The sequence below is a fragment of the Pinus tabuliformis genome, chromosome J (assembly GCF_031772625.1).
Source record: "Pinus tabuliformis cultivar Carrire ecotype Pingquan chromosome J, CPIR1, whole genome shotgun sequence".
Taxonomy (NCBI): Eukaryota; Viridiplantae; Streptophyta; class Pinopsida; order Pinales; family Pinaceae; genus Pinus; species Pinus tabuliformis.
In genome coordinates, this window is record NC_142295.1 from 893947760 (window position 1) to 893973082 (window position 25323).

The following is a 25323-nucleotide window of genomic DNA, read 5'->3' on the forward strand; positions in this document are numbered from 1 at the left end:
AGGAAATTCTGTTGCTGGGCTAAAAATCAGAATTTTAATTAAACATTTAATCCTAAATTAGAATTCTAATTAGCTAATAATTAATTCTATTTTAATTATTAATTATAAACTAAACTAATTATTTAACAAACTATTATTAATTAATCTTAATCTAACTAATTAATATAATTAACTATTTATAAACTAATTAATATTAATCTAAATAATATTTAAATTTTAATTTATTTAAATTAATTATATTACATATATTAATTAATTTAAAAATTATTATTTAAATTAATAAATATTACTTCTAATATTAAATTAATCCTACACTACCTCACTTCACTCATATGGTTACATACTCACATAAACCATTAAAGTAACGACTCATATGGTAACATAAACCATTAAAAAATCAAATTAATAAGTGAGCCTAAAATGAATGTCAACTTTTGACTTATTGCATTGGAAAAAGCTTTGATTCGTGGCAATAGAACTCGTATTAAGTGAAGACTCTAATGCGATGTATACAAACAAATGAATTTTAAACTTTGGTTAATGCTTGAAGAGCCCTCGCATATCGGAAATTGGGGAAGTGTAGTGTCCGGGCTTTAAAAAATATGTCAAGTGAAAAACACCGATGCGATGCATGCACTTTTTATGGTCGGGATCGAGAGGATTGAGTCCATCGGGGTTTTTAGAATTGTGTCACTTGAAAAACTCCCGATGCGATTAGAAAATTTTTATTATATATTTTTTAATATAATGATATTTTATGTATTGAATTTTATTTTAATTAAATTAATTATTAATTAATTTAATTAATTTAAAATTTCACATTAAATATCAATTTTATTTTGGTTTTATTTTATGAAATTTATTTTCTAAACTACAACCACTTGGATGTTTGGGTTTTCGAGATTAGTGATCTATTTTGAAAATTGGAATAAATTACTAAAATCCCGATGCTTTATGATTTGGCTGCATAAATAAAAATGGGAAAATGTTAGTAAAAACTCACTAAGGGTTAATATTTAAAATGAATGCATTATTGAACTAATTTATTTACAAAATGCAATATTGTACATTTTATGCATTTTTAACCCAGGCTACATAAATGATCAGATTTTCAAAGGAGTATCATTTTCAAACCAATTGACCAAATGAGACGAAACAAGCGTCAATGGGAAGCTTATACAAAATCGATTCTGACAAAGCAATCAAAACAAGAATCCAAAGAGAATGAAAAATTAACAAAAGCGTAGGATAATCAGCTAAATAAAAATCCAAAAAGGTGTTTAGCCAAAATTTTATAGAAAGGGTCCCCATTATTTGAAGTGAACACATCAATAATGGCGGGGTTGTGTTTTTACCACAACACAACTATAGTAGACACCTTGAGCTACGTAGAAAAGTTTGCAACAATGGGCCTTGCTTACAGTTTTATTGATGTAGAATTTACAAATGTTCCAAGATCTTTTGTGTTGTATTTGACAAGGTACAACTAAAAGTCATTAATATACATCATAAAGTATTTTTCACTAGCGTTGAAAATTTTTACTTAACAATAACTCAGCAAGGGCCTGAAAAAATAAAATTAGGGGAAAATTATAAAAACCAACAAGCAATTGAAATAAAAAACTAGAAAACCTATAAAAGAGGAAAATAATTGCTTCTATGAAAACTAGGAGCTTGAATATGCAAGTATTTATCCTGGTGTTGTGGTCACATCCTTAGGTAGCCTTCTCTAAATGGGTCCAAGAATTAGTCTCATTATCTTTTTTAGCTTGGGGAGGAAATATGATTTAACATTGACATTTGAATTATTCCAATAAAGCTCCTTTTTTCGAATTTTACAATTATCTAGCTTTTTTTTGGGTAAGAAATAGGTTTGGGTTTGTCTTGTGAATGAACCATGGAATTGCTAATTTCTAAGTCACATGATACAAGGACACAGGACATGGAGGACAAAATGTTGTAGTGTTTGACATGGTATATATTGCAAATTACATGTGCAAATATGAAAATATAGGCATAAATATCCAATATTTTAGAAAATAAAAAATTTACAAAACACTTGGAATATCTTCAAATCTCGATTTTACCCTTGATCTACACAATGAGAGATTGCAGGGGCTCTTTTGTCCAACTGAAACACAGAAAATGAAAATGCAAAAAAGTCTTTTAAGTCAAATAGGTATGACATGGTCAAGGTGCATGTTTTGTGTTTAGAACCTTTTCCAAACACATGTCGGACATGTTTCCTAACATGTTTATGTCTATCATGTGGGATACAGACACAGAAGCCCTAAGGGACCTGTCCTGTTACTTAGCTGATTGATCATTGGGGAATTGCTTTGCAACTGCTAATGATACAGTTCTTATGGGACAATAGACGTTACCATGCCCCAATTCCAATTGTATTTTGGTTGTCCATGCCTTTTTTGGTGTTAATGTTTATCATGGTTTTAGTGGAGTCCTTTAACCTTCTTCCCATATTGGCTCTAAACCATGGATCTAAAATAAAATGTCTTGAGAGTATGTTTGTTTTCTACTTTCCAAAGTACACCTAAACTTTTCTTGAAAAGTCATCAATAAAATATCATAAAATACTTTAAAACTTCTAATTAGAGAGTTCTTGTGGAAAAAGAAAGGTTACCATGCACCAAATGAAATTGCACGCTTGTCATCCATATTTTATTTCTGAAAAGCTTAGTGGAGATTCTAATTAGGTACAATACTATATAGATAGCTTCATTTTTGAAGTTTGAGAATTTTTGTCCTTAAGCATGCTCATGGTCTTCTTCAAACTGATCCCATTTTTCCTCTCCAGAAAACCAATTTGTTGTAGAAAATGAAGTTAGCTACTTGCAATACCACAAGATTTACAGTAATTGTATAAGTAATTGGATCTAAGTTCTTAAGCACTGCCTATCTTGAGAAAACTAACATTCTTCCCAAATTATCTCTTAACTATGTCCCTAAATTCATAAAATGTTTCAAGATCATTTGACATGTTTTCCAAAAAGTACAGAGATGATTTTGTGGAAAAGTCACACTAAATGTCAAAGTACTTTTCACCTTCTATTTACGGGGTTCTCATCTATTGAAAATTCATCAATAAATGTCATGAAAGTAGTTTTCAAATGCTAATGATAGAGTTCTTATGGGATGACAAAGGTGAATTTGCAATAATTGCAATTGCATGCTTTCTCTTGATGCATATTCTTCTTTGCCATATTTTTCCATCTGTTGCTTGCCTAGAATATAAGTTTCACCAAAAAAACATACTGACCAAAATCCATATAGAAAACATACTGTAGATATCAAAGCTCAAAAAATTGTTGCAGAGGACCTTGGTCACCTTAATCGGGATGCAGATCTTAGTATTTTATATCATTTGGGGGCTCTACTTTTGGGAGATCGTCTAGAGTCCAAAGTGCATGTACTTGAGGTGTGTGGTTGTTTGCTTTCACTTACATCTCATGGAGACATTTTGCATGAGAGAAATGTTGGAAAGAAAGTCTTCCAAATGGTTCTAGAAATGATTGGCTCTCCAAATGACATTCAAAAGAATGTTGCATCTACTCTTGCAGATGTATTTGATGCTCGTAGAGACCTTTATGAAATTTTAGATAGACTGGAGATCATTGGTCCTTTATGTAGTTTACTAAGTAGTGGAACTGAGTGTCTTGATATGCAGTCAACCCGAGCGCTTGCAACCCTTTTCTTATAAATTGAGAGTAATAAGCACATGGCCTTTATTTCTAAAGATTCAATCATGCCTTTAATCAATCTTGCAAAATCTTCAAACATATATGCTACAGAGACAGGAATAACTTCCTTATCTAATCTTCTTTTTGATAGACAAATTGCTGAAGAAAATCTTGTAGATGATATTATTCCACTGTTGTCCAGAGTCTTGCGGGAGGGGGCCATCAAGGGAAAGTATAATGTAGTATCTGCACTTGCTAGATTGGTACGCCATGGTCCAGTTGATGATGTATTCATTTGAGGATATTCACCATTGTCGAACTGTGCTTAATCTTGCATCTCTTATTTGTGCAACCAATTTGGAAGGAAAAGTGAGAGAAGAGGCCCTTGAAGCACTTTCCTTGTTGGCTAAAGAAAACTAAGTGACACTTTGAATCATCCTCTATGGACAGCCCTTGCTGAAGCACCTTGCAACTTGGAGCCGACTTGGAGCCATTGATTATTTGTTTGGCCATTGATATTCCACCAATTCAAGAGAAGGAAATTGAATTTCTGTCTAGACTGTGCCAAGATCAACCTGTAATTCTTGGGGATATGGTTATAGAAACACCAAAATACATTACTGTGTTGGGTGATCGTATTATACTTTATTCTAGTTTGGAATTGAATGTGAAAGGAACTACCCTACTCATTTGTGCTACTAAGGAACATAGATAGAAAACATTGAAAGTTCTTAATGCATCAGGATTCTTTGTTGATCTTATTCACTCTCTTGTTGATTTGGTAAAGCACGGTATAAACATCAGTGGTTCTGCATTTGTCAAATCTGATGAAAGTAGTGAATGTAGTAGTAAAGAACACATTATGGAATGGAATGCAAAAACAGAGGGAGGGAAACCATTCTCAGAGCTTGATTCTGCTTTTGTCTAGGGAGGAATTATTGCATCATGGTTGCTATCCATACTTTCTTCTCATGATAGTAAATGCAAAATTATCATGAGCGATGATACATTTTTTAATTGTAAACATTGAATTGTGTAAATATATATTAATTTGAAAGAGAAGTGTGTTTTGTCTTTAATGGTAACTTTTGAATTCTTTAAATAAAAATTACTTTAAAAAATAAGTGTGTTTATTTAAGTGTTGTGTTTTGTTTTTAATGGTAACCTTTGAATGTTTAAATAAATATTACTTAAAAAAAAGGTGTTTCTTTTGGAGCACATCTAAAATGATGTCATCTTATTGCGTAGTGTGCCAGACCTTTTCATTGAAAATGACATGATAGTCAAATATTTAATATGACATTGTTACTAGGAAAAATGAATGAAGTAGGCTACTTGAAATACCATAATATTTATAGTAATAATATAAGTAATAGGATCTATGTTCTTAAGCACTGCCTGCCTTGAGAACATTAACATTCTTCCCAATTTACCTCTTAACTACGTCCCTAAATTCCTCAAATGTTTCAAGATCAGTTGACATGTTTTCCAAAAATTACAGACATGATTTTCTGGAAAAGTCACACTAAATGTCAAAGTACTTTTCACCTGCTATTTACGAGGTTCTCATCTGTTGAAAAGTCATCAATAAATGTCATAAAAGTAGTTTACAAATGCTAATGATAGAGTTCTTATGGGATGAAAAAGGTTACTTTGCAATAATTGAAATTTCATGCTTGCTCTTCATGCATCTTGTTCTTTGCCATATTTTTCCATCTGTTGCTTGCCTAGAATATAAGTTTCACAAAAAAAACATACTAGCCAAAATCCATATAGAAAACATACTACATATATCAAAGCTCAAAAAATTATTGCAGAGGCCCTTGATGACCTTATTTGGGATGCAGATCCTAGTATTTTATATCACTTGGGGGCTCTACTTTTAGAAGATCGTCTAGTGTCCAAAGTGCATGTAGTTGAGGTGTGTGGTTGTTTGCTTTCACTTGCATCTCATGGAGACATTCTGTATGGGAGAACTATTGCAAACAAAGTTTTCCAAATGGGTTTGGAAATTCTTGGCTCTTCAAATTAGGACATTCAAAAGAATAGTGCATCTATTCTTGCATATGTATTTGATGCCCATAGAGACCTTTTTGAAATTTTAGGTAGACTGGAGATCATTGGCCCTTTATGGAGTTTACTAAGCAGTGGAACTGAGTGTGTTGCCATGCAGTCAACCCGAGAAATTGCAGCCCTTTTCTTATCAATTGAGACTAACAAACACATGGCCTTTATTGCTAAAGATGCAATCATGCCTTAAATCAACCTTGCAAAATCTTCAAACATATATGCTACAGAGATGGGAATAACTGCCTTGGCTAATCTTATTTTAGATAGACAAATCACTGAAGAAGCTCTTGCAGATGATATTATTCCACCATTGTCCAGAGTCTTGAGGGAAGGGACCATTAGTGGAAAGCAACATGCAATAGCTACACTTGCTAGATTGGTATGCCATGGTCTAGTTGATGATGTATTCATTGAGTGTATTCACCATTGTGGAATTGTGCTTCATCTAGCATCTCTTGTTTGTGAAACCAATTTGGAAGGAAAAGTGATAGAAGAGGCCCTTGAAGCACTTTCCTTGTTAGATAAAGAAAATCGAGGTGGTGCTTTGAATCATCCTCTATGGACAGCCCTTGCTAAAACACCTTGCAACTTGGAGCCATTGATTATTTGTTTGGCCACTGATATTCCACCAATTCAAGAGAAGACATTTGAAGTTCTGTCTAGGCTATGCCAAGATCAGCCTACAATTCTCGGGGATATGGTTGTAGAAACATCAAAATGCATTATTGTATTGGTGATCGTATTATACGTTCTTCTAATTTCGAAGTCAAAGTGGGAGGAACTTCCCTGCTCATTTGTGCTTCCAAGGAAAATAGACAAAAAACATTGGAAGCTCTTAATGCATCAAGATTCTTTGTTGATCTTATTCACTCTCTTGTTGATTTGGTAAAGGAAGGTATATACATCAGTGGTTTTTTGTTTGTCAAATTTGATGAAAGTAGTGAATGTAGTAGTAAAGAACACCTTATGGAATGGAATGTAAAAGCAGAGGGAGGGAAACCATTCTCAGAACTTGATTCTGCTTCTATCTTGGGAGGAATTATTGCATTATGCTTGCTATCCATAGTTGCTTCTCATGATAGCAAATGCAAAATTCTCATGAGAAATGATACATTTGTTAATTGTAAACCTTGAATTGTTTAAATAGATATTAATTTGAAAGAGAAGTGCGTTTTGTTTTTAATGGTAACTTTTGAATTGTTTAAATAAAAATTACTTTAAAAATGAAGTGTGTTTATTTAAGTGTAGTGTTTCGTTTTTAATGGTAACCTTTGAATTCTTAAATAAATATTACTTCAAAAAACATGTGTTTCTTCTGGAGCACATCTAAAATGATGCCATCTTATTGCATAGTGTGCCAGACATTTTCAATGAAAATGACATTATAGTCAAATCTTTAATATGACATTGTTACTAGGAAAAATGAATGAAATCTTATCATTTTGTCTTTTTTTATTTTCAAAATATTGTCATTTTTCCTTTATGTGGAAGTAATTATTAAAAATATTATGTTTATGTAGAGTTTTTTTGCCCAAGTTTGTGAGATTAGACACTTTATTTTTCACAAGGGCTTTGGGATTGAATTTGTATATTTTCAATGATAATGCTCAACCCGCTTTAAGTGATTGGCAATTTAAAAAGTATTTTTTTAATGTTTTACTTTCTAATTAAAAATTTCTTACAATTGAAATTCCAATCATAAATATAACAGTAGTAGGCAAGTTACATTTTTCTATTAATTATCATCGCCTATGTCACACATAAACTCATGTCACTCGTGCCCAAAAAAACAAAACCCATGTCGTGGCAATGTGAAAAATAGAAAAAACAAGAGCAGTGACATTGCCACCATGTGGCTCTTGTTGTCTTATCTCCTGTGTAGATTATTTTTTTATTGTTAGCTAATTTGAAATTTTTTGGACACTTAAGACAAGAAATATAAACAATACATGAAATAGATTAGGATTTAGAAGATGGTCACCAAGGTCCTCTTTAAATATCCTTTAGTTTCTAAAATATCACCATCATTCATATGTGGAGCTTCTTTGTTTGTTGAGTTTGCTCCCTCATCTAGCTTTCTATTAATGAAATTCTTTTGCATTTGTGAATCACATTCCTAGCTAAGAAAAAAGTTATTTTCTTAATTAGGCAATTTTAATATTTAGACCATTAAGGAATCTTGTTATAAGGTCCATCAAATCACATATTTTAAATCCAAATTTCTGATGTTGCATGATACCTATGGTAATTACGATTTGTTTTTTTGTAGTTATTTTTACTAAAGCTTACCCAAAAATATTTGAGCCTAAGTCATCGACATGACAAACACTCTAACTTGGAACTAGACCACACAATGCCTTACCAAAATTATGTGTGTTGGTGCCAACTTGTAATAAAAACAATAATTATAATATAACAATTAAAGAAATAAATTAATTGAAGCATCCTAACTAAAGTACATGACTAACCTCTCAACCATTGTGACTAGTCAATACTAAATACACCATCACATGGCTTTGTAATTATATCATTCATTTCATATCCTCCCCTCTTTTTTTTAATACATGAGAAATATCAATATATTCCATATGAGTAAAATACATATTTCAGCCCTCGAGGGATTACTTAGACAACAAGGCTCATAACCATCACAAGAAATACCCATTATGAGTTCAACACATCGTCACATATAGGATTTCTCCCTACCACCTGCGCTAAACCTAATTTACTTTCCATGAGAAATATATTTATATTTCATATAAGGAATATACTTGTTTTGGTTCTTGATGGATTGATTAACAAGGCTTGAATCCATTTCAAGAAATACTCATTATGAACTTTGTTAGCCCTATACAAAGTATTTATTACTTAGTGAAATATTCGCCAATATCTTAAAATATTTTATAATTCAGTAACATATTCGCCATGATTTTACAAGATAATATAATCTGGTGAGAGATTCGCCAAAAAAATCATATATAAATATTATATTATTGATAAAATTGTCTTCCATTTTTCATATGTATCATGTGGATTCACCCATTTATTATACATATAAATTTAGGGGGGCTCTTAAAATTTCCCTTGTTCAAAACTTTGAATAGACATTATTGATGTGTTCATCTCGTTGAGATTATTTTGGTGATGTAAATTTAGTACCAATCCAACCTACAGATCGAGAGATATAACCACTTAGAACTTAAATGAATCAGATGATGCCACGTGTTAGTCATATGGCTACCTATCCAACTTCTCAGTGCCACTTGGAAATGGCATATCAATTTCTGACTGATTCATGGCATGGGTCCTCACCTTAAAAGTGCATATATATATATATATATATATATATATATATATATATATATATATATATATATATACACCCGTCGACCCACTCGTGCTAGCCACATATAATTATATGTACATTTATATGTTTAATTGATGCATTAGGGGAATTTTGAGGTCTAAAATGGGCCTCCTAAGAAAAATGTACATCTAAAATAAACCTTATAAGAACCAATAGGATTCAAGATGATAATGTCAACCATGTGGGATGATTCACCATTTTTGGATTAAAAATGTAAAAAGATAAAAAAAAAAAAAAATAACAAAACTACCTTTTCAACTTGTATTTTCAATTAATCTCCCTAATGTTTTACTCAAATTTCGAGCAAGAGTACTCGATGGATGAAAAATTTAATTCCTCATCCAAGGAGTACCCATGTTGCATACTTTCGATGGGCCCTACTACATGAAAAATGAAAAATACATGAAAAACGTGATTGCAATCACGTTTTTTCATGTATTTCTCATTTTTAGTATAGAAGGGTCCATCAAAAGTATGAAACATGGGTACTCCTTGGATGAGGACTCAAATTTTTCATCCAAGAAGTGTTTCCACTCGAAATTTGAGTAAACTCATAGGGAGATAAGTTGAAAATATGAGTTGAAAAAATAGTTTTTTCTTTTTTCCCACTAAAATTTGATGATGTAATCTAACCGTATTTTATTATTTCCACTATTATTTTATAATTTCTTTAGGAGGACCATTTTAGACCTCAAAACTCCCCTAATGGGGTCGTCTATCGACGACAAGGTTCCAGTTCGGCCAGGTAACCTTGTGTTGTAACAACCCACCCCACCTACCCCAGTGAGATGGCTACTACTTGATAATCCAATTCCCCTTCTACAGTTAGAAGAATCGGATATATATATATATATATATATATATATATATATATATATATATATATATATATATATATATATATATATATATATATATATATATTTGTCTTTTCCTCCTTAAATCCATTTCCCTTGCTGAGGATGTGAATTGACTTAATTAAGGGTTGTGGCTTCTCTCATTTCACGTGAGCACTAGGATTCAAACCTCCATAGCTTTGTTTTATTAACTTTCCATTGGCCTTACCATATCTATATATAACTATACATTATATCCACTTATCATATGTTTCACCACCTGTATGCAATGGGCCCTACCTCTATGCCCCAGTGCCAACAATAGTTCACCATGCCACTTACTTTGGTGGTACCCCTCAAAGTCTTATAAAATACATATAGGTTCTGGGTCAGTCCACGCACATTTGCACATGAGGTTAGCACACGTAACTATGATAGGGTAATGTGCATGGAGGTTATGAGGGGGGTCACCCTCAGAATGGGTGGTAAAATAAATACCACTGAGCACTATATAAATGAATCACATTCATTGAAACACCCTCCATCGCTCTTTATACAACCATCGTAGGGAGTATTAGAGAAGGTGTTATTTGGTTTTCCAGACATGCCTACAGTTTTTGTTAACGGGCCCGTGATGTCAAGAGGGGTCCACTCTCTCCAACTGCCACATCATCTCACTCCATCTTATATTGATGCTTACATCCACTACCTTCCATCATACCCCTGGGAAGGGGCCTTCGTGACACATCATCTCCATCCTTTCCCTCCCAGTAGTTCACCTCAGTCGCTCTTCTCATTCCCTTTGAGGTGGGGACCATTAGGACACGTCATACCAATCACAACACCCTGAAAATTCCATAATATGAACTTTTTGAACTTCTAGCGAACAACCACCATGTTTACGTGGATCGATGGTCCACACCTCCGTATGGCCCCTGCCTCTCATTGGCCCATGTTGTATAGAGTCATGACACCCTATGATGAGTCATCCTGATGCCATGTCATCTTGTTCCTTTGAAATGGGCTTCCCTTTTTAGCTCACAAGATTTTTTCCTTAGGGATGAGTTGTTAAATGGGTTCCATATCGACTAATGGGAACGATCCCTGCCTCCAATATATGAGCCCAATGTTGGGATAGGGTCCCTAGGGTTAGTTTTGGGGTTAGTTAACCAAATTTTTGTAAATTTTTTGTAAAAGATGTAAAGTCTCTGCGAAATGTGGATGTAGAGCATGTAGCTAGATAGACATCAAAGGGGTTTTAACCCCTTGTTTGGATAAGTAAATAGGTTGAATAGAAAGTATATGATGAAAATTTACTACGAAGAGACTGGGTTACATGGTTGGAACCCATGAAGTGGGTCAGAGGTGTTGAGCAGGTGGGGTTTCTACACATGCTCTATGTACCGCATTTTCATAGGTTGAATATGAACACGAAGTGTGTGTGCCATCTCCTCACGTTGCTGCATGATGGGTGCCTATGGCTTGGGGAGCCCATTCCAATCACAAACATGTTAATTCACTGGATCACAAAGCTACCCTACAAAGGGGAAGACCCTACCAAGGAGTTTGGAGGGAAAAGTGGTGAAAAAGAGTTAGCAGATAAGATGAAGTTGAAATATGGTCTCGTTAAGAAGTAGCACGAATATTCTATCTGCTCCATTTAGGACCAGGTGGTGCAGTTCGTCACCTAGATTCTTGCAGGGAAAATCATGAGGAAATGTCACACGGACAAAGTTCTGGTGCCAGTAGTATCATTAGCTTCCCAGTGCGCAAAGGGAGTTCAATACAACTGGGTGAAGTATATGTGCAAGAAGTTCCTCATGAACTATCATGAAGCTTAGGAAGAGAGAATGTCATTCCACTATGCGTGGCTTTTTTTGTCTATTGTTTTAATAGCATGGAAGTTGCTAGAGGATAACCAGTTTCATCCGCAGGAGGAAGCTTTACTAGAGGCAGCAAAGTTTGCTTCACTGTGGGAAATAAGGGATCTAGAAAGGATCAAGGAGTCAAAAATTTTCTTGATCTTGATGGAGATGGACCTTCGAACAGTTATCAGTCAAAGGCCAAGGTTGTCCCCAACCTTGTTTGCACAATTAACGGCCTTCATGGAGTTCAAGGCTGATTTCCACAATGTTTCAATCATGGTGCGAAATGAGCCAAAGTACATATGGCACAAGCTCACATATTTAGTATTTGAGGTAGATGTATAGGGGATCATGGGGAGTTCGCTAGCAGAGTGGCATGAACCCATGAAGCTTGGTGTAGAAACTAGTAAAGGGGATGAGAGATCTACTGCATAGTCTATCATTGCGTAGAAGCATGAGGAAGAAGTTGAGAAGGAAGCACGAGCTCTGGCTGAGAAGAAGATGAAATAAGTTGTTGTTAAGGCAACTACGGAGAAAGAGTAGGCGGAGAAAGAGCACGCTGTAAAAGAACAGGTTGAGAAAGAATGCTCAAACATAAAAGAAGTTGAAGACTCGACTTCATAGCACATAGATGAACAGGAACTTTCAGGACAGGAAGGAGGTGGTGGAGAGGCGCAAAGCACTCCCTTTACCTTAAAGAAGTGCATAAAGGATCAGGTTGTTGGGCAACGCAAGAAGCATAAGTCAAATAAACAGACACACATCGACCCGATGGTCTTGACAGAAGGGGATCTCGACGAGATCGACAAAAGAGGTAGGGAAATGACAACAGAGTTGTGGTAGTAGTTTGAGCAACAATACATGTAGACATTGAGGAGCATCCAAAAGGAGTTTCGCAAGCTACAAATCTAGACTGGCAGGATTCAAGCGAGCGTTGGGTAAGCGAGTGGGGTGAAAGCGAGCCTGGTGCAAGGAAGTGGAATAGTAGTAGAACTGGAACATAATCCGGACCTCAGAGTCATACCTTTACCAAAAAGGTTTATTCATTCAGAGTCAGATGAGGATCATACCATGTTGATTAGAATGAAGGACATGGGAGTTAACTTGGCAATGCCGCCACTTCAGACTCTACATGTGTTGCATCAAGGGGTCTCAGACGCGATAAGGATCAGGGAGCAGTGCACCCTCACAGTCATAAGTGAGTTCAAGGTGAATAATGAGCAGATGTTCACGGAGAAAGCCAAGAGCTATAGACATGAAGTCAGAGCCTAGAGAGAACCATAGAACAGGCTTGCAAGATAGTTCCTGAGTTGAACATCATGGAGGATGCCACAACTACAACAAAAGTGAAAAAATTAGCTGTTGCAGCTTGCACGTCAAAGCATGAGATCGACAGGGTTACTTTTGATTTTCAAATGAAGATATCAGAACTGCAGCTCAAGTTGTAGCCAGCTACTCCGCCAGAGATTTTGGAGAAACGTGGAATAACGATCAAGGAGAATATGAACAGATTGGATACTACCGTCATAGATTGTGCAATGATGTTTTATTGAGCAATGGAGTTGTGGATCAACTTGCAGGAGGACCAGAACTTGCAGAGGCTGAGCATAGATTTCATGGAGACATGGCTCAATTATGATGAAGTCTAAGTGACTGCACGCACTTTGGTGCCAGCGTAATCCCTTGCTAAGTTGTAGGTATGCAAGCAACTACATGCACAAATGAAAGAATTATAGAGAAAAGGGGCCCTCCTAAAGGCTAGATTATAGCCATGGTTAGAGGAAGCCTACCAGCTTACCCTCTTACTTCAGGAAAAGTTAAAGGTGCTACAGTAGACATAGAGGAAAATGTGCCTAGCAGTGGAAGGCTCGACAATAGAAGCTTTGGTAGAGGAAGTGCAGTAGGTCACAGTGCAGAGCGTTGCTGACATTGTAGCCTTACAAGTTAAGCTAGGTGGTCCCCGCAACAAGATTGAGGCACCAACTAACTCGAGGGAGGGTCACCATATTTTTTTGAGGGGCTTGTTGGGATAGGGTCCCTAGGGTTAGTTAACACAATTTTTGTAAAAGTTTTGTTAAAGATGTAAAGTCTCTGAAAATGTGGATGTGAAGCATGCAACTAGATAGGATTCAAAGGGATTTTAGCCCCTTGTTTGGATAACTAAATAGGTCGGTTTTGAGACTCACCCACGGTCTGTGGACCATGGTATTGTATTGAAAAAAGATATATATAGTTGAGTCATAGCGTGTCTAAGAGGTAGCTAAGGTAAAGTAAGCTAAGATAGAGGTTGTTTTTGGGAAAGTGCTAAGGCAGGAAGGCTCTTCTTCCTGTACTTAGGCGAAAGGGGAAGCCTCCTATAGTTGAGGGTGTAGGAGGCCTTGGCAAGTTCGTAGCTGAGTGCATGGACCCTTGAAACTAAGTGTGCAAGGTAAATAAGTCTGTAATTTGAACGTTGAAGCTTAATAAAGACTGGTTTTGAAGAAATATATTGCATCCGAGTATTATCGTTAAATATGATATATTACGTTATGTCACTCTATAATATGCTTTCTATGAAATAATGTATAAATGTTGCACGAATCTACTAGATCTATCATGTTTATGCATGTCTTAAGTAATCATATGTGTTCACAAAGCTAAGGGTTAATTTTGTTCTGATTACTGATGAATTGGATAGATTTGCGCAAAGGTAGATCTAGGGTTATTGGTAGATCTAGGGTTATTAATTAGTGTGCGGAAGTATATAGATTTCTTCCTTAGGGTCTATAAAGACTGATCGAATACCTTCATGAATGTCTAGAAGGTATTTCATTAGAGCTACAACATTAGGCCATAGAAGGACACGAATCTGTGAGAAGGAAGGTCTGAGCTACAAGAGCTAAGACCACTTATCACAATGTCTATGGATGCAGAAACCTTGTTCTAACATCCCCCAATACTACTTCAGGTGAGACTACAACCTACATGATGCAGGTTGTTTCTGAAAGGGAGAGTAGCTAGGGTTTTGCTGGTTGGTACGAACAACTTTGAAACTAGGTTAGGCCCACTTAAGCCAACACCCAGCTAGCCCAATGCCCAGTCATCCCTGCCATTCCTTGGGGTTTCAAAAATGAACTCCTAGGATATGGCATCAGGGATGATTTGTAATGTGGGATCCATCTCAACCAATGGAAATTTTCCTGGCCTCCGATATGATCCTAGATGGCCTGATGCTCCATCTACCCTACCCTTCATTTGTTATGATAATTAAATCTTTCAGGGTGTGGCCTCTAGGCCACGTGATCAGTGTGCCACCACTAGATGACCCTTCTTTCATATTTACTTCCATGAAATCCCGCTACTAGTCACCTTGCATCCTTTCTCATGCACTCTTAATAATTATTTGGGGTTGAATCGAAGGATTGATTGGCTTGGTGGGTTTACCTAAACCAATAACATGACTATCGGGCTCAAATGTCTTTCATCATGACCTAAATTATTTCATCTCACCTCCTCATTGCATTGCTGACCAGAAGTCTTCAAGATGTGGCCTTTGAGCCACGTCACCCTCCTTTCATCCAATTGTAATAAGGTATAATATTGATAACCAATCCATGACTTCCATGGCTAAGTATTCCAACAAACTGATCTCATCTGTTTATCTAATTAAATTATAAGTTGGGTTCCCATCCAACTTTACTCTAATGCAACTCCATGTCAAACTCTTCCCTTTGAGCATGGATTCATTTTGGGTTTGGTTGTAGATATTTTTCAATAGACCGAATCCAGTCCAATGTTCTACCAAGGCCTCTATGGTTTGCTAGACCTTACCAGTGTTACACCTCCTAAATTTATGCTAGTACGAAACCTCCTAAGTCCATATGATTCATAAGTAGTCTAGAGGGATACGAGGAGATTAGAACTCCTCAAATATCTATGTGCACATTTTCACCCTAAGACTTGCAGTGACCTAGTGAACAACACTTAGGTGCTTGTGAAAGACCACTAGGACTACTAGAAATGCAAGGTTGGAGAAGCCTCTATTGTAGAGACACATACTACTATAGCAAATAGAGGAGACAGTCCTTGACATTATCACAATGCCACATAAAATGTAATATGGGGTTGTGCCCAATGTATACAAAGAACCCTACCATACAGGTTGTCTCTTATGTAATAATTATACTCTAATAAAATGGTTTCCATGTTGTTTATTGTTAAGGTTTGGATCATGAACTTATGGAAAATTTATTTCCTTAACCTTACATAGTGCATTAATAGTTCATGTGAATGACATGAACACGATCTATATCCATTACATCAGCATGCACCATTTCCATCCAAAAATGAAAACACGTATTCATTACATTTATATGCACCATTTCAATCCAAAAATGTAAACACATGTTCGATACAATTATATGCACCAATTCAATCTAGAATGCAACATAGATTCATTATAATTTAATCAAACACAAGAATACTTATCTTCATCAATGCATAAATGATTCAACTGAGAGTGGGACTTAAAATCTCCACCCAAAAATAGACAAGATACAACCACTATTACTTTTAGATATCACTCTTGAGCCACATTACGAAGTTTGAGGTGTAGTGATTTCAAGGGAAAACTTCAACGAGTACACAGCTAAAGCAAAGCACCACTAGGCCACCAAACCTTCATCCTCAAGGAAAGCCATTGCACTTTGTAATTTTTATGCCAATCAAGTTTCAATAGGGCCTTTAGTTGGTTTATTACTCTCCTCATAACTTAGAAATGTAGCTCCGAGTCTTGCTTTCTCTCCCTCTTCTCTCTTGTTATTTATTGAGTTCCTAAGTTAGTGAATGAGGTCGAACCCCATTCTCTTTTGCTATTATTTTCTCCCTTACTCCATGAGAGTTTATTAGGAGAATTGAATGAGAAAATACCCCTCTCCTTTCCTCCACCTTCTATTTTTCTCTTCTACGCTATTTTTTCCTCCCATTTTCCTTGCTTCTAGCATAGTCAAATCTTCATAACTTATGTACTTCCTTCCTTGTAATGTTTTACAAGCTAGCATGGGCTTGAATACTTCTCTTGGAACCCAATTTAATTATGAAAACTAGTCCATTAAAACATACCAACCAACCTTTAATGGATGGCATAACCAGTTCATTTTTTCCTGTAGCAAGGAAACCTTGAACATCCCAAGCAAGTAACATCCTCAGCCAACAAAGGATTGATATTTAACAAAAAATTCCCTCAAACAATCTCCTACCTCAATCAATGGAAGCCATGTACCTCTCTCAGCCTTTTAATTTATAAAATTATTTACAGTGCGTATATGAGGATAAGAAATTTGGGTTGTTACAAACCCTTTTCCTTCGGGGAACACCATCTTCAGTGTTCAATGACACATATATAATGAAAATATTTGAAAAATAGGCACGTTGTTTCATGGAGCTTTATAGACTCAACTCTTTCTAGCATTTAGATTGATTCATGAATTTTCTTCAAACATCAAACAAAATATGATAATCACCCAGTTATAATTGAACTATCAAATAAAAGTATGATAGACTTTATGTCATAATTTAACCATTTTTCTACTGGCCCTTGGAGTCTTTTAATTCCTTTGGAGGTGTTCAATCCAACTTGGATTGTTTTCTTTTCTGCTATGTTGAGACCTTCGCATTCTCTGCAAATAATTTGGATCTCATTATTTCTGGGCACACCTCCAATGTGTTCCTGACCCCATTCAACCATGCCAATGACTAAGGAATCCAAATTTCATATTCTAGCCTTCCTCCTCTGCTTCCCAGTCCCTTGAGTAATTTGGTTACTCCCATTCTGTGTAGACACTCACCTTCCAAGTTTAAGCATCACATTCTCTACTTCTTAGTCCCTCAGGTGATAGATCCCTTGGCAAGGCTTCCTATGAGAAGGAGTTCAAATCCAAGGCACATCCTTGCCTTCAAAACTATCATACAACCATAGCATGCTTCATGGTAATCAATGGGAACCACTGAGTGTTGGCGTCAAATAATGGATTTTTTCTCAAAATATTTCACCAATGTATTGTTGCATGCTTCAATTATTTTGTTGTTGTTGCCATCAATCATGCAGCTAGATCCAACCACCCAACTAGAGAAAATATATGCACTCCTAGATCATAGCACATAAATTCCATCACACTCATCATAATGGATTGCAATAAATTTGAATCATACCTCATTGTTGTATATTCATGATGTGACTCAAAATTCTCCTTCAATTCCCATCATAGAAAACAAGGTGACCTCATAACCCAAACCACCATAAATCAAAATTTTGTTATATTTAGATTCGTAATTTAAAGGTTCAAAAATCAATGAAATATTTACAGGTAGAGGAAGGTCAACGAAGTGGAATGAACAGGCAAATGAGTTTTTCAGTGGATGGTTAAGTAAACATGGCACAACTAAGAGGGAATGTTAAAAAATATCCTAATGGCTTGCTAGAAGAGATGAAAACTAGAGGAGTGGAGGAATAGGTCGAGAAGGTTTAGGAAGTCACCGAGAGGTGATAAAGGAGGAGGCTCAAGATATATTGGGGGTTGGTCAAAATATTAGACGACTAGACAACATGACGATAGATGATCAAACTGTAGCTTTTGAATATGGGAGTGTTGTTGTGAATGTATCTTCATTTTTGTGTCATTAGTCATAAGTGTTTTCATTTGAGTTTATAGTTACTCTACAACCCATGATGTAAGGGAAAACATCTATAGTAAAGTCTATACGATTTTGTGTTTAATAGGTGGTCCGTTTTGTACTCTGAGCAGGGAATGATTGTTGGTGAGCCAAATTACATGGTTTCTATGTTGTAGCACATTGTGCCTTTTCTTATTTAGAATGAAATAATATAATGGATAGTTGGGTTGGCCCCATTATATTGTTCAAAGCATGTGTGTGTTTCTTTGGGTATGCCATGTTGGTTCAACACATGTATAATATCTTGTTATTTCTCTAAGTATGTTTAGATGTGTTGACGGACCAAGTTGTTTGAAGGTTTGGTAATGAATTAATAATTTATTGTGTCCTCATAGCGAATAGTGCCTTGTGATGTTGATGTCGACCCAAATGTTGAGAGGCATAGGTCAGGTCAACCTTCAATGTACTGTCACTTGTGGCTTGTGCACTAACTAGTGAACATAAGAGTCCAAAGGTCCTATGCAGTGCACCGTAGCAAGATTATAGTTAAGTGTTTGTTTAATGGGTGTCTAATCTTTACATTGTAGGTTTAAGTTTAGTGCCTTGAGATCTTAACAATCTTGTCTGACTACATAAACTTGGTTCTGACAGTCACCTATTGGCATCTCAGGTGAGACTTCATCCACTCTATTGGTGTTGTAGAAAGGGTCAATGTTGAGCAGTTTTTCTTGGTCAACTGTGCAGTGAATCCTAGTTCTGTTAGAATCTCATGCACAAATAATACTCTAATTTCGATAACAAAAAGACCTTGGGAAGATGTGAACATGAACTTTGTCTTGGGACTACAAAGGACACAAAGGAATTATGATTCAATGATGGTTGTTGTAGTGCAATTTTCAAATATGACACATTTTATAGCATGTAAAAGAACAAGTGATGCTACTGAAGTGGTTTTTTTATTCTTCAAAGAAGTAGTGAGACTTCATGGTTTACCAATAACCATTAATTTAGACAGAGATACAATATTCCAGGGTCATTTTTAGAGGACACTATCGAAGAAAATGGGATTTAAATTGTTATACAATTAAACCTATCATCCATAGATAGATGAATAAACTGAAGTAGTGAACAAGAGTCTCAGAAATTTGTTCATAAGATTGAGTGGTGAAAACCCCAACCAATGGGATATGGTCTTGGCACAGGCATAATTTGCATATAATGACTCATTGAATAGATCAACTCGTGAGAGTCCATATTATATTGTTGATGGTAGGCCATTGAAAGGTGTTGTGGACTTGATAAAGTTGCCATATTTAGAGGAAAGGAGGAGTGTCGATGCAAGCGATTTGCACACGATGTGCAAGAAATGCATGAGGTGAAGAAACGGTTGTAGGAAAGTAATGGATGGTATAAGAAGAAGGCATATTTGAAGAGAAGAGAAAAAGTTTTTACATAAGGATAACTCGTAAAACACAATTACCAATTAAATGAGAGTTGTACCTTAGAGTTGCAAGAAATCATTTGATTTTGAAAAGTGTTGATTTAGAATACACCTTTTTTTAGCATATTTTTGACATTTTAAAATTTCTTATATATTAAGTATGCACATTTTTTTAAATGTTAGTGATTTTCATGCCAATTTTGAAAAGCATTGATGTAGCATCAACCCCTTCTTTTTAGGGATTATTTTTGACACTTTTTTTTTTTAATATATATATTATTAAGTATGGATAATTTCTTTACAACGTTGGTGATTTTCATGTGGATTTTCAAAGTAGCCTCAACCTTTATTTCAAGTCATATTTTTAACACTTTAAATTTTCTTATGTCCTAGTATGCACATTTTTTTTAAATGTTCATTGTTTAACCATTTCTAATGTTGTCGTATTCCTCTTCTAGTTTTCGTCCTAAGATATTTGTTTTTTAATGGATTTCCAAACATTTGGTTCTTTTTCTTTGCAATGTATTTTTTATAATGAAATTTTAAATTTTTTTTGCAAAGTTAACAAAAAATAATAAATTAATATTTTGAAGTTAAGATTTTTTTATATATTTATATATCGTTAAATAACACTTAAATACACATAAAACAATTATCACTAAAAAAATAATAATTTTAAATGCTTGACAAAAAATACACATTTTACATACAGATATAATTAAAAAAGATGCGTATTTTGGGACCTTTTTGCTAAAAATGACATGTTAAATAAAATTTTTTGATGAAAAGTTTGAATAAAAAAAGTTGGAGAAATAGCAAACTTTATGAATTTTTTTATCTAGAGATAATGGCATTTGATTTTTTCTTTCCAAAAAAATGATTTACGGAAAATTTTAAGTAAAAATAACAAAAAAATGTTAAAAAAATAATTTAAAACATCCCATTGAAAAAAAAACAAAAATAAACAAAAATAAAAATATTAATAATAAGAAAAAAAAACAATAAAAAAACAATAAAAGAAAACAAATAAAAAAACATAAAAAACAATAAAAAAACAATAAAAAAAACAAATAAAAAAAAACATTCAAATAAAAAATTAAGGAAAAAAAACTTAAAAAAAAAATGATTGGAAAAAAAAGAAAATAATATAATCATAAAAAATGAAAAACATTAAAAATAATAATTAAAAAAAGCATTAAAAAAATAATAAAAATAAAAATCCTCAGAAGAAAAAAAAATATCAAACTCTAAGAGTTTTTTTTTGTAAGCTTGGAGGACTACATCTTCATCATGTCCAATATATCACTCTGATTGGGGTTGAGAATTGAGGCAGTGACTTCACATCAAAGAGTGTCTTAACATAGCATCGATCACCCTCTATCCAAGACCCCATGGACATCAAACCGCTAAGATTTTAAAATAGTTATACTTTTAACATTTAAAAAAAATTACTCTTGGCGTAATCAATATTTCATTTATTTGTTCATTTAAAAAAAAATAGTCATAAATTTTTTCCATAATGTCATGGTTGAAATATGGTGAAAATATAAGGTCTTTTTGTAGATTTGGTTTTAATATCATAGTTGAAAAATTGTAAAAATTTAAGGTTTTTTTGAGTCATAATATTTCATCTTTAATGACATGTTGAAAACAATTATAAGTATTTTATCTTTAACGCCATGGTTAAAAATTGTTGGAATTTTAAAGCTTTTTAGAGACATGATATTTTATCTTTAATGTCATGCTTAAAAATTGTTGAAATTTTAAGGTTTTTAAGAGTCATGATATTTATCCTTAACATCATTTCTAAAAAATATTGAAATTTTAAGCATCAACAATTTTCGTTTTCAAGGTGTTTTTTCATGTTTAAAATTGGTTTTCACTATTAGTTTTAAAAAATGTTCAAAATTTACTCGAAAAACAAGCATGTTAGTTCAGAATACAAACTTTTCGTTTTCTAGCCGCTTTTTTCATTTTTTTGGGTTGTTTTGCTAGAGTTCTCATTTTTAGGTTACATTTCTCATCTGATTGGTACATTTATTGTAATGACCCATTTGCAGGAAGAAAGGTTTCCTAAGGGTACTTACAAAAAGCTAAAGTACAAGATAATATGCCCATATAGAATTCTTAAAAAAAATATGAAAATGCTAAGCTAGAGTTGTTGGGAGACTTGGATATCTCTTTGATATTCAATGTGGCTCATTTGTATGAGTTCCATGGAGAGTAAAATGGTGATGAGATACGTGCATCAATTGGGTGGAAGGAAAAATTGCTAGTCAAACCTATTGAATACGTGGAGGAAAATTTAGCTACAATTTTTAGAAGGAAGACCCACCGAAAGTAGTATCTAGAGTATTTAGTCAAATGGGAAAATAGAGGATCTAGAGCGTGGGTGAATGAAGAAGAGATAACAAACCTACAAGGTACTTTAGTTTTTGAAGGAATTACCACATGAGCTAGTAGCCCATATTTTCGTACGAAGGGTGTCTAATGCAGGAGCATCCTTGGCCTCAGGAAATCCTCATCAATAAAAAAGCAAGTTTCTGTTTGAATTCATAATGTAGGAAAATAAGTGTTGCAACTCCCATGTATGTTGAGTGGCTAACCCTCATATTATGTTAGTTGCTAATACACCAGCCTGATAGTTGTTGCTACTCCTGTAGTTACATTTTATCAAAGCGGTGATTACTTTTAAGTTGTTGACACATATATGATCTTGTTGCTAATACTCTTGTTACTTGGAGTTGCTGACCCACCCAAACCGATAGTTGCTACTATATAAAATTGCTACTAGACATGCTACGAGATCATAATGTAAGTCACACATTTTTAGTTTGTCCATGTAATTGAGGTGAATCAAATATCTTCAGTTCGAGAATACGAAGAGGTCTACATCATGAGAAATTGAATTGTTTTAGTTCTGGAACACGAAGAGGTTGAAAACACGGGAAATTGAATTGTTTCAATTTTGGAACATGAAGAGGTATACAACATGGGGAATAAATTACAAGAATAAAGGAGAAAAGGGGCTTTTGGTTGCTACGTGATTTGGAAGAGATGTTTTGTCTACCACAGGGCATCGATGTGCTACAACATATAAATTGTAAACACTCTTAGGGCTCTGTTCTCACACCTAAGTTGTTGTACGTAACAACATATTTCGAACTAATACATATATTTGAGTTATGGTTTGAATTATCGTGGTTGGTTTTAAATAACTCTCTATTTGTACTCTACAACCTAGTTAATTGAATTAATTTAACACAACAACCAAAGATAAATGTCTAGAATTGTGGGCTCTATATTAATTGTTATGGTTCTGTTGTTCATCTATGAAAGCTACAAAACTTAGGATTGCATTACCTTCCTTTATCCATGCACACATAAGTGAATCAAAGTCCACCCCCACGTCACCTTGTTGTAAAGTTGAAGGATCTTAGTGGGAGTGGTTTTGTGAACAATTTGTTCCCTAGCTATTTGGGTTCAAATCTTTAGAGAAATGTTATAACTAGGTTCAAGACATTGTTTTCTGACATTTATGAAATAGTTATATCTACTATAATAACTAATTCTCCAAAAAATATTTAGAGAAATGTTATAACTAAGTTCAAGTCTTTGTTTTTATAAATTAGTTATATCTATTGTAATAACCGATTCTCCAAATATTCTTAATGAATATTAATAATCATAATTATTATTAAAAATAAAATATAAATATAAATATAAATACTCTCAATAATCACATCATTGTTAAACTCAAACGAGAAAAAGTGTAAATATCCTAAATCCCCTAAGAAAATGTTGTTTGAAAAGAACGCTTAAGATGATTCTCAACAACTTTTGATTTTTTTGGAATATATATATATATATATTGGCATTCTGATATATATATATATATATATATTGGCATCTCAGAATTAACCAATTGGACCACTATCTATATTTAATATGTGGTTCCAACACACATTTCATGGAACATGCCGAGCCCCAGCAAAATTTGTAATCATTGTACATGTTTAATTTTAAAACTAGGGGCCTTATGTTTAGGAATTGGAAGCAACTTTCCTTTCATTAATAGATTACCATTACAAAACATATACATACCTAGAAAATTTAACAAAACCCATTGTTGCCTTATCTACAATTGATCTTTTCAAAGGTTAAAATAATTGATTTTCTTCTAAACTTTTTATTATAATACCTTTTAATACACTCATAGGCGTATATATATCAACCTTGGGGCAAGGAGGTTTATTGACTTTTGTGTTTCCCTAATAATCGACGACCATATTTTATGGGAGCAAATATGCTACACATATTATTCATTTGAGTGCGAAATCGAGGGCTCAAACGAAGTGATGTGATTTTGAGTTGATTTAATTAAATAATTAAAAAATGTGTGTCGGAGACACGTCGTACATTTAACTATTGAACTGTAGGCCACCGTATTAAACTTAAAGTTAAAAAATTTAGTGAAATATTGAGATAATAAAAAAGTTAGTGAAAGATTGAGTTATTGTTTGTTCCACTGATTACTCATTGAACCACTGATTACTCGTTAACGGTTAAAAACTTAGTAAAAGTTAAAAAATGTATGACGTACCCGTCTTTCTCGATTCAGATACCTACTTTTTCTGCCACTCGTTACTCTTTTTAGAATGTGAGGTATGAATTGTAGGCCACCATGTTACACTTACTTAAAATTAAAAAAGTTAGTGAAAGATTGAGATAATAAAAAAGTCTGTGAAAGATTGAGTTACTCTTTGTACCACTGATTACTTGTTGAACCACTGATTACTTGTTAAAGGTAAAAAAACTTAGTCAAAGTTAAAAAATGTATGACATACCCATCTTTGTCGATTTAGATAACTACTTTTTTTTACTCGTTACCCTTTTTAGAATGTGATGTATGGTTCAGTTTTTGTTAGTTGAAAATTCAGTCTTGTATTTAAAAAAATTAAAACAAATTTTTTTGTTTCATGATTGGTTAAGTATTTTTATCATAATTTAAATATGAAATAAAATAATTAATATAGAAATATTAAATGAAATGTTGTACGATGCTTTGCACATCGTTTGTTGAATAGGTATATATAAAAATTCAATAAATAACCATTTAACCATTTAATAAAATATAATAAGAATGTGGAATTAATAACATGTTAAAATACAATTATTTATACAAATGTTATTTTTGTAGCGGTGAAAAAATAATGACAGACGTAATATATAACAGATTGAGGAAATGTGTGCCATCATAGTGGATTGTAAAATGGGTGGGATGATGTTAGATGCTAAAATTGGTGGGACCATGGTGGGTTCTAAAATGGGTGGGATGGTGTTGGATGCTATAAAGGGTTAGATTTTGCTAGAATTTTATCTTTGTTTAAATTTC